At 40.0% G+C, this 9,001-nt stretch overlaps 1 protein-coding gene across 1 annotated transcript in view; it reads left to right on the top strand.

Annotated features, from left to right (window-relative positions):
* The window catches only part of MYO18B (myosin XVIIIB), a 362,548-nt gene extending 355,089 nt beyond the window's left edge, over nucleotides 1–7,459 (top strand). The window contains 1 exon segment of the mRNA XM_074206167.1: nucleotides 7,251–7,459. The gene's annotated coding sequence lies outside the window, so the exon portion shown is untranslated.
* Nucleotides 7,460–9,001: the final 1,542 nt, after the last annotated feature.

A 9,001-nucleotide genomic window follows, 5' to 3' on the forward strand; every position in this document is an offset into this window, starting at 1 on the left:
CACAGGTTGTGAATATCAAGAGATGGGACTCTTTCCACAATACCTCTAGGAGTTATTTCCCCTCTGGTGATGATGTTTGCTCTTCATTCCTAAAGAAGACCATGACATCAAGGGAGGTGATGCCACGACAAACACATGAATTGGATTTGAGTGAGGTGGTGCGGTACTAAATCACCAATCTCACTCTCTCTTTGAGAACCATCTCCATCAAGTGGCCAGATAGGAATCAGGATGACTGGAGATGTCCCTGGATGTCAGGCAATCAGAGTTAAGTGACTTGTCCAAGGTCACACGGTTAGTGTCAAGAGTCCAAAGCCAGTTCTCTATCCACTGTGCCACCTAGATGTTTCCTACATTTCCCCCCAAAGATCATCTGCTCTCTACTGGAAGTGTATAGTAATGGGAAAATCCCCTGGCTTTCCCAAATCAATTCATTGCATCCTTGTCCAACTGTCATTGGTAGAAAAAATATCTTCATATGGAACTGAAATAGGACTCTCTGATGTTTTTGGCTTTGAAACTAAGCATTCCTTCTGGGCAAAGGTATTTTCCTTCACATTCATGCACCTTCCTATTATCTGAAAAACATAGGTAGCAAATTCACCTTGCAATGCCATAGAAGCCGAGCAACCTCTTTTCAGAGTACAAGCCCCAAACAAATGTTACCTCTCTTTTTTAATTTTATTTTTCCAATTACATATTATGAAAGTTTTTCAACATTCATCCACTTTGTTATATATTTTTCTACCACCCTCCCTTCCCAGCCCCTTCCCTTGGTGGTGAACAGTCAGTTAGAAGTTGTCCATGTACATTTGTGTTTACACATTAATCATTTTATATATGAGGAATTAGGACTAAAGGAAAAGAAAGAAAACCATGGGATAGGAAGGAAAAACCATAAAGGCAGTTTTAAAAAAAAGTGATCATGGTATCCATTCAAATTCTGTGGTTTTTGAGGGGTTTTTTGGTTTTTGTTTTTCCCCTTGGATGTAGATGGCATTGTCCATAACAGGTTTACCAGGGTTGTCCTAGCTCCTTTCCTTTTTTTCCTCCATTCTCTTAGCTATCACTGGCTATGGCCAGATTATGTCTGAATTGGACTCAGTGACCTGTAAGATCCTTTTCACCTTGAGGATCTTATGGTGTGTAAAAGACTTTAAGTAGATCTGGCTTCCCCAGTCTGTCCTCTAAACTTACTCATCCATAAAAGGATGGGGTTATACCATTGGTTGGGTTACACATCTGGCCATATTCCTGCTGTGATTAAAGGAAGGCAGAATTATCTTCTCCCTTGTCTCCCACCACAACAGTGTCTGAGACTACATTATTAGTTGCTCATAAAGGGCTTTTTGGATGCATGGACTTTTAAGGAGCTATGGAACCAGGAAAGGAAAACACATTATCATTGATTGGCTTTTTCTGATTGACCTCTTTTACATTTAATGCCATCTAACAGCAAGCAGGGCCCATAGAGGACAACAGGACAGGTTAGTTTCAATGGTAGGGAAGAAGGAGAGAAAGAGAAAGAGGTCTGAAAATTATTGGCCCTCCTCCAGGTTGGGCCATGGAGTAGAAGGAGGGAGGACAGTTAGGCAGGAAGGAGACTATGATAGTTCTGGATTCCTGGAGGTAGAGAAAGGGAAGAGAGGCCTTTACAATCTACAGAACTCTCTTTTGCATTGACATTTACATTCATGTTATGCTTTAGGGAAAGCAGGTCAGAATAATTTTCCAGTCATTTTATAGGTGAGGAAACAGACTTGAAAGTTTTAAAGACTTGCTCATTTATGTGTCTAATCAGTAACAGAATCAATATTGAAAACCAGGTCCTTCCAAGACTCTTGTCTTGCTGTAGTTTGCTGCTTCTTGTGGAAAGACCAGTGGTTCCCATGTTTTGGTCTTGTCTGGAATTAACTGGATTCCTAGCATATCGATGTCAGGAAGTGTTTTTCTCAGGGGGTGGATATCAGAGAGGGAAATGGTTCTACACTTAGGATCTCATCCATTCCCCCTTTTATTCCTCTGCCCAACCTTTTGGGGGTCAAGGAAACTGATCCACTTATTCTCTTACTCTTTTTCACTCCCCACCACTGAGTCAGGATTCCCCTCGTAACTGGGAGAAGGACAAAAGATAGTGAACAAGGTTTGCAGATCACAATCTGGAATGTATCTGAATTCCTGATCAGGGGGAACTAGAGTCCCAGAGAAGGAAAGTGAATTGTTTAGTATTAGTGACTGAATCTGAAAGAGACTGAACCTCAGAGCTTCCTTGTAAAGGCTGTTTTTAAATTTCTTTTGTCCAGATTCATATTTCCATCTGAATTATAATCCCAGACATCTAAATTAGCCTAGGAGGGATGTCAGATTAAATTCTAGAATCGTGTGTAGTTGATCTGTCTTCTTTTCCCAGGAAATGGAGTTTTGACCAAAGGAGGTCTGATGTCCCCCCGCCACTGCCAGGATCCCCTCAGCTAGACAAGGGGCTCCTTGCCGAGAAAGCTGGGGATCATCTCTCCTTCATGAAAAAGACAAGTTAGCTCATTCCCAAGCTATCTCTCCTCCTCAGTGGTGAATGGGGACAAACCATGTCCTAATGAATTAGTGCAGCTCAGCAGAAGCCTTCTTCCTGTTTTCAATTGCCAATTAATGATCAGAGCTTCATTTACATGATGAGTCTCTCAGGAACTGGGAGAGCAACTTCAAAGGCCATGGGGAGATGGCATGGTCCAGTAAGGAATAGTGTTTCCTTGGAGACTATCTTTCTATCTCCTATCTTTTCCTTCTCCACAACCTGTCTTTGATGAGGATCTCAAAGTGGAGAATTATCCTAGCTAATTAAAAACTATCCCTATATCTCATTTCCCTCACTTAGGCTTTAAAGGAACAATGGGTCTTATTTCTGTTTGGCAAACATGTCCAAGAGAGATGTATTATTGGCTTGCAAATATGTAATCACCACCACCACCACTCAACCATAAGGGAACTACCAACAAAAGTTCAACTTTGTCCTTAATGTCTATGTGACCTTGGGGAAGATTCGAATCTTTCTGGTCCTAATTTTGCTCATGTTTATAAGAGGAGAATTTGATGAGGATTATAGATTTAGAGTTGAAAGAAATCTTAGAAATAATTTCCTAAGTTTACAGATGAGGAAAGTAAACCTCAAAAAGTTTAGAATCTGCCTTATGTTATACAGGCAATATCATAGATGGGATTTGATTCCAGGACCCTTAACTCCAAAGTCAGTTCACTGAAGGCTCTTCAAGCTCTGATGTTCACAATTCCAAGGTTTTTGCCAACTATCTAGAAATCCTTGTTCTAAAGCCCTCCCAACTCTGACTTTCCCTGTTCCAAGGTCCTTCCCAGTTCTGATATCCCCTATTGTAAGTTCCCTCCCAGCCCTGACATTTCATGTTCTAAGGGGCCCCTAGCTCTGACATTCTCAGTTGTAAGACTTTTCCTAATTATCTGTCAGTCTCTGTACTAAGGACCTCCTCAACTCTGATATTCTAAGACCCTTCCCAGCTTTGACATTCCCCATTCTAAGGTCCCTTTTGAGAGATAATCTGGCACAGTGGATGGAGAACCAACATAAGAGATTAGACATCCTTTCACCTCAACTGGTCATGCAATATTGAACAAGTCTGTTAGCCTCTCCATATCCCATAGAGGACAACAGGACAGGTTAGTTCCAATGGTAGGGAAGAAGGAGAGAAAGAGAAAGAGGTCTGAAGATTATTGGCCCTCCTCCAGGTTGGGCCATGAAGTAGAAGAGCTGTTGACCTGCCATAGTAGAGGGAGTTTTCTCTATAGGAAGTTCCTATATAGATGACATCACTTGTAGGCCAGAACACAATTTTCTAAGTCCCTTTGGACTCTGACATTCTATGAGTCTGATAAGTCAGTAATTACTTTCTCCTAAGTAATTTTCTATATTACCTCCAGGTATGTTTGCATTTTAAAAGAGGATCCTGTGTCTCCCCAATACCTTCAGGTTTCAAAGAACAAATCCAAAATGGCAGCTTCTTTCTGTCCTTCTCCCCTTGTACCCAGAGCTGAGACTGGTGTGTCCTAAGAAGAGTCTGGAAATAGATGGCCAACTAGAGCCATCCACATGGGGGTATGTCATTGCAGGTTCCTTGATCACTTTTAGAGGATGGGGATGGGGTAGGAAGATGTTTTTGGCCAGGAGGCATCTTCCTAGTCCTGCCCAACTGGGCCATCTATGTACTGCCTTTATATCATACTGTTTGTATGTGCATACAGACAGACATAGACATAGACCCAGAAATAGAAAGCAATACATAGCAATTTGACCTTCTCCATTCTGGAAGTGAGAGAATGAGAAACCGATACAGTCTGTGTCCATCCCCCTCCTTGGTTTCCTGGAGACCCAGCATAATGATGATAAAGGATCTTTGGAACTCAATTCAAATTTGTAGGGGATGGATGGTTCTAGATGGGGAATGTTTTTCTAACTAGGAGAGAGAATAGGAGCTGGAGCAGAGGCCTTGAGAGAACCAGGATGATAGTTGAAATCATAGTCTTTTGACTTCCCTTAGAGATAGGATCATTAAAGGTCATCAACTCTAGGCCTTTAGTTTTTGATAGTGGAAAAAAATGAGTCTGAAAAAATGAAAAATAACTTGCTCAGGTAACATAGCCAGGTGTGAGATCTAGAATCACGGAGGCCTGATTCCAAAGGCTCTACCTTGTAGAAGTGAGACAACTGAGAGGCAGGGTGACTCAGGGGAAGAGCACTGGAGGTGAACTCAGCGGAACCCGGTGTGAATCTTTGTTCTGCCCTTCGCTACCTGAGTATATACTCCCTCTTCTGTAAAAGGAGGAGGTAGGACCATTTGACCTTGGAGGTCTGTTCCATCCAAATCTAAATAAAAAGTCCCTATGATAGCAATCATGTTGATTGCTATATCACTTTTAAATTTTATCAAATTAGGGGTGGCTAGGTGGCACAGTGCATAGAGCACTGGCCTTGGAGTCAGGAGTACTTGGGTTCAAATCTGACCTCAGACAATAATTACCTAGCCGTGTGGCCTTGGGCAAGCCACTTAACCCCATTGCCTTGAAAAAAAAATTCTAAAAATTTTTTTTTATCAAATTAGCCTGTGAAGTAGACATTGCTAGAATTATTATCCCCATTTTACAGATGAAGAAATTGAGAACCAAGGGGAAGCCACTTAACCATCTTACAGGTGGGTAAATAACCAGCGCTGGGATTCAAACTCAGGTATTTCTGACAGTAGAAAGAACTCTGAACCTGCAGCACTGAACTCAGTCTCAAGAGCTGAATTCAAATTCTTGGTCTGCTACTTACAAGTTTGCCCAAGTATGACCTTGGGCAAATCATTATACCTTTCATAGCCTCAATTTTATTTTCTGAAAAATAGGCAGATGGAGCTAAATAGCTTCTGAGATTTCTTTGAGCCCCAAATCTATGACCGTATAATTCTCCTTTCTACTTAAGTATGTGTGGAGGTGAGAAAATACTCTGATCTCAATTTGCTAATCTATAATAGGAAGAGTGTGGATCAGAGGATCCTAGTGTTCAACCACTAAAAATCAAATACCTCCATTTGTGAGAGTTATGAAGGGTGAAATCTAACATAATTGAGTAAACAAGGGTTTAAATATATCTATTTATTAATCAAAGCATATCAATTGCATAACAAATTGGGACCAGGTCCCTCAGCTGAGAATGGACCCTGAATATAGAAGACATGCTTATTCATTAAAAGAAAACAATTAACAGGATATAATCCAGGATACAAGAATAGGTAATCTGATTCTAGTTAGAGGAAAGATTAAGGGCTTTAACAATTGGGAGGGAGAAAGAACAAGCATAAATAATTCCCTGAAATCAGAAAAAGAGGTGTCCTACCCCCACCTCCCCTTTGTGGCAATACACTCACAGTCCCATTGTCTGTAACAATAAAACAGTAATTCATTGCCCAGAACAGGACCAGTTTTCAGACAAGGTATATGTGTTACTTCAAATGTACAATTGTAATAAAACTTTAGATCTGACTGGGTTTCTGGTCAGCATAACCCGGGTCTTGATTAAGGGTTTCTAAGCAGCAGTTTTTCAGACATTCAGAGCTAGGTTTAAACATTTAAGTAAAGTTTTCTCACAATTCCCATAACTGAATAAAATTTTCTTACAAATTGGACTTATTCTTAGATTTCTTAGAAATAAGACTGGAACTATAATTGAATAGAAAGGGAACTGAAGCAGACCCAGAAATAAGTCACAAGATGAAGTCAAATGTGGTTTACTCAATTTCCACAATTCTCACAGTGCAGAAAGTAAAGACTGTGAGTGGTCAGCAAATGGGCAGGTGACTGGTATCCTCAAAAAAAGCTTTCTGAAGGAGGTAAGTTCTGGATTTATATAAGGAGAAAGGAGCTGGAGATTTGCCCAGCTAATATTTGAGTGACCAATTGATTTTCCCCAGATAATGACTTTGGCTATTGTTAGCATATTCCAAGCATTAGATAGAAAGATGGGAGCTGAAACGATCTTCCTCTTCATCTAACTCAGTAGTATTATGTACTTAAACCAAGATGATTACTCTTCATGTGGCACCTTCATTCAATTTTGAAACAGGTGAACATTTCTCTATTTCTCTATTCTCTATTTCCTCCATTCTCTTTTGACAGAACACAGAACCTCTGACTCCCTCCTTTCCTTCCTTCCCTCCTTCCTTTCCTTCCTTCTCTCCTCTTTTCCTTCCTTCTCTCCTTTCTTCCTTTTCTCCTTCCTTCTCTCCTCCCCTCTTTTCTTTCTTCTCTCCTCTTTCCCTTCCTTCCTCCCTCTCTCCCTTCACTCCCTTCTTCCTTCTCTTCCTTCCTACCTCCCTTCCTTTCTTCTTCCTTTTCTTCTTCCTTCCTCCATTTTCTTCTTCATTGTTTCATTTCTCCCCCCCCCTTCCCTTTCCTTCTTCCCACAAGCATTTATATAGTTCTTACTATGTGTTATACTGGAAATCAAAGACAAAACTCATTACCCTCAGGAAGCTTACATTCTACTAGAGGAAAACAATATGTATAGAGCAAAACAGTTGCAGAATATGCAGAGTGATATGCAGAGTACACCCACAAAGTGGAGGTCTCCTGAAGGAACTAACACCTGAGTCATGTGTTGAAGATAGCACAAATTTAATGGGCCTTATTCCATAATCTCTTGTTTTCTATGACATCAAACTCTACTCATACCTGGATTTTCTTTCCAGCATCCAGAGTCATGAGTTCCTGGACAACTTCCCCTGCTGTTCAGCTTTTCAAAAGGAAATGCATAGGTGGTCTCTGCCTCTACCTGTCTGCAGGTGATGCCATCGAAAATTATTCCCAGTGGATTTTGACAAGCCTGAGGATTTATTTTGTAAGAGGTGTGGGGTTTGGACAGTGATTTATACAGAATAAAACCATGGTGGCTTCTTTGAATGAGTATGGTCTTTGTTTTCTTGACCTCCGTTGTTGAGCAGAACAAGTATGTCTATTCAATGTAGAATGTGGGGGGACTGATGTCGAAAAATCAAGAATCATGATTCATAACATGATCTTTGAGTGGGTTTTGTATCAGGCCCATTTGTGGGGAACAAGATAAGTTCCTTTTTTTTTTTTCGGGTTTTGCAAGGCAGTGGAGTTAAATGACTTGCCCAAAGTTACACAGGTAATTATTAATTGTGTGAAACTGGATTTGAACTCAGATCCTCCTGACTCCAGTAACAGTTCTCTATCTACTTCACCACTAAACTGCCCCAAGAAGACTAGTTGTTATCCTTTTTAATCAACGGTATCTGGAACCTTTCTGGGAAATGGGCTAGGTTTTAAATGTGTCCATTACCTAAGAATCGCCTTAAGAATTAGGTGACCATATTTGTTAGAATCCAAATCATGTCCCTTACTGAATATGACAAGGTCTGATAGTCAGGGTTTGGTTTTCCCCCAGTCTCATAGAGACTCTCCTACTTTAAGGTTTACATCTGCTGAATCTTTCTCTTTCATATATACATATATTCCCCACCCTATATATTTTCTACTTGAGCCACAGATTCAGAGTATGAAGAGATCTTTGATACTATCTAGGTCAGAGTTTTCATTTCACAGATGAGAAAACTAAGATTCAGTGAATTTAAGAAACTCATCTAAGGTGTCATGAATAGCAGATGTTTTGAACCCAGGTTCTTGTACCCAAGTCCATGACTCTTTTTATTGTATCACACAAAGCATATCCTCAAGATATGGGCAGCTAGGTGATGCAGTGAAGAGAGCATTAACCTTTGAATCAGGAGGATGGGAGTTCAAATCTGACCTCAGACACTTGCCACGTACTAGTTGTGTGATCTTGAACAAGTCATTTAACCCTGATTGCTTTGCATTCAAGGCCATCTGCAGTCATCCTGATTTTTATTTGGTGACTGGACCCAGATGGCTCTGGAGAAGAAAGTGAGGCTGGTGACTTAGCATAGCTCACCCTCACTCAAATCCAATTCACATGCTTGTCATGGCAACACCTCCCAGATGTTGCGGTGGTCTTCATAAAGGACAAAACATAATTCTCAAGACATATTGATGATGATGATGTCCTTTCCCTTTTCTACATGACTTAAAGGTTTATAAAGTATTTTCCTCACAATAACCATGAGAGACTGATACAATAAATGGCACTTTCCCCAATTTACAGACAAGGAAATTGAAATACTAGTATGTAATAAGTAGTACCATTACCATTTATACCATTCTTTAACATATGCATAGTATGTAATTATATAATTTACATGAACTATATAAATTGTGTACATATAATCTTTGCACACATAAAATGTAGGCATTTTATTACAAGATAGGCATAACTTCATGTATATATAAACATATTTACAGAGATACATATATGCACATGTATGTTTGCATGCATATTTACATATATACATATAAACCTTTCATTTTTCCTTCACAATAAACATAGGAGATAAGTGGTTAG

The sequence above is a fragment of the Macrotis lagotis genome, chromosome X, assembly GCF_037893015.1.
Source record: "Macrotis lagotis isolate mMagLag1 chromosome X, bilby.v1.9.chrom.fasta, whole genome shotgun sequence".
Lineage (NCBI taxonomy): Eukaryota > Metazoa > Chordata > Mammalia > Peramelemorphia > Peramelidae > Macrotis > Macrotis lagotis.